Below are 4,942 nucleotides of genomic sequence, written 5' to 3'. Positions count from 1 at the left end.
ACACTAGATCGCGTGTTTTGTCCCCTTAACCTAACCCACGTTGTCCCTTAACCTAACCCACGTTGTCCCTTAACCTAACCCACGTTGTCCCTTAACCTAACCCACGTTGTCCCTTAACCTAACCCACGTTGTCCCTTAACCTAACCCACGTTGTCCCTTAACCTAACCCACGTTGTCCCTTAACCTAACCCACGTTGTCCCTTAACCTAACCCACGTTGTCCCTTAACCTAACCCACGTTGTCCCTTTGCCTAACATAGTTCACTGCTCGGAATCTCTGGTGTCGTTGTTATCCTCATGTAGATGTCTTGCGAGTGTTGCTTACTTTCCACATATTCCCGCTATCCACTGTCAATTGTACTGCAATAGGACTATATCGCCCCCCCCCCCCCCCTCTGCCCCTCTCTTTGTGTCTCCGTCCTCTCAAGCTGGTCGGTCTGGCGTTTGAGTGTTAAATGAGCCTCGCAGCTGTTCAGTTGCGTTCAGATGTCGACGCCCTCAGTGTACGTCGTGGTATGGTCTGTGTCCATTGTCCGCTGATGTCGTACGCGTAACCCACACGCTGTACCGATCATCGGTAGTTACGTACAGAGTGAAGTAGTGTGATACGTGTGACCGTACGCTGGCTGTGCCCAACGGTGTCGAATCTCAATTTCCATATGTTGTGCTCGATGCTACTTGTCTCGTCTCCCAATAACAGCTAGGTTGCACTGTGGTACGCCGTAGAGGCGTGTGGGAGGAACGTACGAACGCATTGTATGTCACCCTGGGTCGCTGGGGGTGGTGGTGCGGTGAGTCAGGTCAGGTCAGCGTGAGCCGTGTGATGTAGTGACGCGTGTATTCCGACTTTGTCGTATTGCCTCACACAAAGTGCTACCCTGGTGGACCGCGTTCCATATCTGGGACATGCCGCAGATGCCGGTTGACAGTGGATCGCGGAAGGGACATCGCATACGTGCGCGGGCCACCTTCCACGTGTTCTCTTCTGCACATGTCGCAGTGTGTATGTGGTCTGATGTAGCGTGTCGTGACACATGACATCCTGGCATGCAAGAATTGTTGAATTCGCAAATGTAGGTGGACATCTACGTTTACTGCCCAAGATACGCAAATGAACTGGAAATCCGTTGTTGAGCGGTTGTTCACGCTGGAGGTGAATCTGTGATGGCGACGATCGGTACAGCTATTAACCGGTTGTTTCAGCGGTACCCGCCACATCCACACACGTGACTAGGCCCATGTGGGTATGAAGCGATACGCGGCGGTGGCTTGGTGGGACTGTTCCCGGCCGGTGAAGGGGGGCCGCCCGGCGTGTTGGCCGCGCGCTGCGTGGGCGCACGCGCAACAGGCGGCTGGTGGGGGGCGCCGAGTGGCAGGAGCGCCAGCCGACGGGCTCGGCAGGCGGCGCAGCTACGCTGCGGCGCACCCTGCACGCGGCGCCTGGCGGCCAAAGTTGGTTCAGCCGAGCCCGGTGCGAAGCGCGGTGGACATCTGCAGTGTGCTGGTCTGATTGAGGACTGTGTGCGTTGAGGATGCGCCGCCGCCTGGCACTCGGCGCCGCGACGCCGTCTGCTGCTCGGTCGCCCCAGCGGTTCTCGCAGGTGGTTTGTATCGCAGTTGTGCGGACGTGTTGGCGCGTGCGCTGTGCTGGGAGAGTTCGCTTCTGCACCCAAGTGGGGCTTTGCCCTTGTGTGGCGCTGGCGTTGGAGCTGCCGGTCACCATAGGTGGCGCGTGTTGTCTCCCGCCGGCAATGCCACGACAGCACGCTCCCGGGCCTCTGTCGGCAGCGGCAAGCTCAGTTGGGAGCAAGGGTGTTCGCACTAAAACCGTCTACTCGCCTAACTCCGGGCGATTGCGCCTCTCTCGAAACCGACCAAGTACCTAGGACGGCGCTGCGCGCCGCCGGGACCTGAGAGGGTTTCGAGGTGTATCGTGCAGGGGAGCTCGGCCTCCTCCTGTTTGCAGAATAATTGAGCGGACGCTTGCGTGTTCGCGCGGGCCCCCGGGACACACTCCCGGGCGGCCGGCTGCTCAGCTCTAGTTGACGCAGCTCCCTGGTTGATCCTGCCAGTAGTCATATGCTTGTCTCAAAGATTAAGCCATGCATGTCTCAGTACAAGCCGCATTAAGGTGAAACCGCGAATGGCTCATTAAATCAGTTATGGTTCCTTAGATCGTACCCACGTTACTTGGATAACTGTGGTAATTCTAGAGCTAATACATGCAAACAGAGTCCCGACCAGAGATGGAAGGGACGCTTTTATTAGATCAAAACCAATCGGATTGGCTTGTCTGGTCCGTTTGCCTTGGTGACTCTGAATAACTTTGGGCTGATCGCACGGTCCTCGTACCGGCGACGCATCTTTCAAATGTCTGCCTTATCAACTGTCGATGGTAGGTTCTGCGCCTACCATGGTTGTAACGGGTAACGGGGAATCAGGGTTCGATTCCGGAGAGGGAGCCTGAGAAACGGCTACCACATCCAAGGAAGGCAGCAGGCGCGCAAATTACCCACTCCCGGCACGGGGAGGTAGTGACGAAAAATAACGATACGGGACTCATCCGAGGCCCCGTAATCGGAATGAGTACACTTTAAATCCTTTAACGAGTATCTATTGGAGGGCAAGTCTGGTGCCAGCAGCCGCGGTAATTCCAGCTCCAATAGCGTATATTAAAGTTGTTGCGGTTAAAAAGCTCGTAGTTGGATTTGTGTCCCACGCTGTTGGTTCACCGCCCGTCGGTGTTTAACTGGCATGTATCGTGGGACGTCCTGCCGGTGGGGCGAGCCGAAGGGGTGCTTTCGCGTCCCGAGGCGGACCCCGTTTAAATCCTACCAGGGTGCTCTTTGTTGAGTGTCTCGGTGGGCCGGCACGTTTACTTTGAACAAATTAGAGTGCTTAAAGCAGGCAAGCCCGCCTGAATACTGTGTGCATGGAATAATGGAATAGGACCTCGGTTCTATTTTGTTGGTTTTCGGAACCCGAGGTAATGATTAATAGGGACAGGCGGGGGCATTCGTATTGCGACGTTAGAGGTGAAATTCTTGGATCGTCGCAAGACGAACAGAAGCGAAAGCATTTGCCAAGTATGTTTTCATTAATCAAGAACGAAAGTTAGAGGTTCGAAGGCGATCAGATACCGCCCTAGTTCTAACCATAAACGATGCCAGCCAGCGATCCGCCGCAGTTCCTCCGATGACTCGGCGGGCAGCCTCCGGGAAACCAAAGCTTTTGGGTTCCGGGGGAAGTATGGTTGCAAAGCTGAAACTTAAAGGAATTGACGGAAGGGCACCACCAGGAGTGGAGCCTGCGGCTTAATTTGACTCAACACGGGAAACCTCACCAGGCCCGGACACCGGAAGGATTGACAGATTGATAGCTCTTTCTTGATTCGGTGGGTGGTGGTGCATGGCCGTTCTTAGTTGGTGGAGCGATTTGTCTGGTTAATTCCGATAACGAACGAGACTCTAGCCTGCTAACTAGTCGCGTGACATCCTTCGTGCTGTCAGCGATTACTTTTCTTCTTAGAGGGACAGGCGGCTTCTAGCCGCACGAGATTGAGCAATAACAGGTCTGTGATGCCCTTAGATGTTCTGGGCCGCACGCGCGCTACACTGAAGGAATCAGCGTGTCTTCCTAGGCCGAAAGGTCGGGGTAACCCGCTGAACCTCCTTCGTGCTAGGGATTGGGGCTTGCAATTGTTCCCCATGAACGAGGAATTCCCAGTAAGCGCGAGTCATAAGCTCGCGTTGATTACGTCCCTGCCCTTTGTACACACCGCCCGTCGCTACTACCGATTGAATGATTTAGTGAGGTCTTCGGACTGGTACGCGGCATCGACTCTGTCGTTGCCGATGCTACCGGAAAGATGACCAAACTTGATCATTTAGAGGAAGTAAAAGTCGTAACAAGGTTTCCGTAGGTGAACCTGCGGAAGGATCATTACCGACTAGACTGCATGTCTTTCGATGTGCGTGTCGTGTCGTGTCGCGCAACACGCTACCTGTACGGCAGTGGCCGTGCGCCGCGTGCGGAACCACGCGTGCCTCTCAAAACTAGCGGAAGTGTTGTTGTTGTTGTGTGGTACGAGCGCTGAAGCTCTGGAGCGGCTGGCCTGCGGTACCTGGCGCCTGGCGCCGGTTTTGAATGACGTTCGCCCGAGTGCCTGTCCGCCCCGGTGTGGAGCCGTACGACGCCCATCGGCTGTGAGGCCGTTGGACACAAAAAAATAGTGGAACAGGGGCCGTCAGACGCCTCAGTCCCGCAAATGCTGCTGTCTTGAAAGAGACAGTGGGAGACTGAAAAGGAAAAGATCACCCAGGACGGTGGATCACTCGGCTCGTGGGTCGATGAAGAACGCAGCAAATTGCGCGTCGACATGTGAACTGCAGGACACATGAACATCGACGTTTCGAACGCACATTGCGGTCCATGGATTCCGTTCCCGGGCCACGTCTGGCTGAGGGTCGGCTACGTATACTGAAGCGCGCGGCGTTTGTCCCGCTTCGGAGACGTGGGAGTGTCGTGGTCGCCTGTGTGGCCGGCCGCGTCTCCTTAAACGTGCGATGCGCGCCCGTCGCCTGGCGGTTCGCATACCGGTACTTTCTCGGTAGCGTGCACAGCCGGCTGGCGGTGTGGCGTGCGACACCTCGTACAACGACCTCAGAGCAGGCGAGACTACCCGCTGAATTTAAGCATATTACTAAGCGGAGGAAAAGAAACTAACAAGGATTCCCCCAGTAGCGGCGAGCGAACAGGGAAGAGTCCAGCACCGAACCCCGCAGGCTGCCGCCTGTCGTGGCATGTGGTGTTTGGGAGGGTCCACTACCCCGACGCCTCGCGCCGAGCCCAAGTCCAACTTGAATGAGGCCACGGCCCGTAGAGGGTGCCAGGCCCGTAGCGGCCGGTGCGAGCGTCGGCGGGACCTCTCCTTCGAGTCGGGT

General features: G+C 56.3%; 3 non-coding genes across 3 annotated transcripts in view; all 3 read left to right on the top strand.

The window, feature by feature from the left end:
* The first annotated feature begins 2,051 nt into the window (after positions 1-2,051).
* Positions 2,052-3,944, top strand: LOC126313784 (small subunit ribosomal RNA). The gene has a single exon (XR_007555400.1). It is a non-coding gene; the product is annotated as a small subunit ribosomal RNA (ribosomal RNA).
* Positions 3,945-4,313: 369 nt separating this feature from the next.
* On the top strand, positions 4,314-4,468 carry LOC126313790 (5.8S ribosomal RNA). The gene has a single exon (XR_007555405.1). It is a non-coding gene; the product is annotated as a 5.8S ribosomal RNA (ribosomal RNA).
* Positions 4,469-4,656: 188 nt separating this feature from the next.
* The window catches only part of LOC126313788 (large subunit ribosomal RNA), a 4,222-nt gene continuing 3,936 nt past the window's right edge, over positions 4,657-4,942 (top strand). Inside the window, exon 1 of the ribosomal RNA XR_007555403.1 lies at positions 4,657-4,942. This exon is cut by the window's right edge and continues 3,936 nt beyond it. This is a non-coding gene — a ribosomal RNA (large subunit ribosomal RNA).

This window comes from Schistocerca gregaria, unplaced genomic scaffold (assembly GCF_023897955.1).
Source record: "Schistocerca gregaria isolate iqSchGreg1 unplaced genomic scaffold, iqSchGreg1.2 ptg000500l, whole genome shotgun sequence".
Taxonomy (NCBI): domain Eukaryota; kingdom Metazoa; phylum Arthropoda; class Insecta; order Orthoptera; family Acrididae; genus Schistocerca; species Schistocerca gregaria.
Note: the sequence above shows the minus strand (reverse complement) of the source record. Positions and strands in the feature narration are given on the sequence as shown.